The sequence below is a fragment of the Cynara cardunculus genome (assembly GCF_001531365.2).
Source record: "Cynara cardunculus var. scolymus isolate 2C chromosome LG 11, CcrdV1, whole genome shotgun sequence".
NCBI classification, from domain to species: Eukaryota; Viridiplantae; Streptophyta; class Magnoliopsida; order Asterales; family Asteraceae; genus Cynara; species Cynara cardunculus.
Window position 1 is genome coordinate 8,247,979 of NC_037538.1, and position 1,095 is coordinate 8,249,073.

The 1,095-nt window shown below is 28.3% G+C and overlaps 1 non-coding gene across 1 annotated transcript; it reads left to right on the forward strand.

The window, feature by feature from the left end:
- LOC112522320 lies at positions 1-200 on the forward strand. Its single transcript, XR_003070154.1, has one exon. It is a non-coding gene; the product is annotated as a U2 spliceosomal RNA (small nuclear RNA).
- The last annotated feature ends 895 nt before the right edge of the window (positions 201-1,095 follow it).

Here is a 1,095-nt window from a genome sequence, read left to right on the forward strand (position 1 = left end):
ATTACAATCCAAATATTATAGAATGTTACGATAAAGTGTAATATTTTTGTCAGTTTAATATCTGATATGTGGGTCATCGACCCCACTTGATATTAATTTTATTTTTTATGAGGAAAAATCCATTATCTTGGCTTGATGATGTGGTTCTTCATGCATCGTATTGGACTTCCACTATTGTTRCTACAACTTACGCACTCCTCTAATTTTCACTAGAAATATTATAGAACGTTTTTTTCTTCGTAACTTCAAAAATGAGATTTCAATTAAATTTGTTATAAAATTAAAATCATGATTTTGTTACCTTAGATAAGATTTCAATTAAAATTGTGACTTCTAATTAGACAAACTACTAATATTAGTCAAACATTTGTAGAGTACTTTGCAACACGATTCTCAAGCATAGTTAGATAACTTAAATTAGCATATGGTTCTAAGATTGTTGTCAAATCCTCTTAAAAACTTTTAATGTACTCACATTTGTCTACAAAATTTTAGAAGAATACTTCAGTATTAGTCTATAACATTCCTTTTGAAGATGAATAAATAATTAGATACTTATTATTAACTCTCTCATTAGTAAACGAAATATTTGTTACATTTAATATCACTTAGGAAACTAATTAAAATAAATAAATAAAACATATAGATAAAATATTTATTAAAATTAACATAATATATATATATATATATATATATATATATAAGGGCCTAATCAAATGAGAACTAATTAGTTTGTGGTAACTGTGAGAACCAATATTAACCACAAATCAATAGATAAATTAGGAAATTTATAATTTTGGCAATTTTCAATTAAAATATTAATGCAAGGATATTTTTGGTATTTTAAAACTTTCCTCCCTCCTCTCTTCTCTCTCCGGCCACCGTACTCCGGCCACCGTCCGCCGGCCACCATCCTCCGTCCTCCGGTAATACTACAATGGTATCACAATACATCATATATGTGCTTGGGTATCACATTGATGTCGTTTGTGTGGTCGATCGAAGATGTAACACAGTGGTATCACTATGCATCTTATATATGATTAGGTATCACAATGTATCTTTTGTTTAACAGAGTCAATATTTTTAAGTATC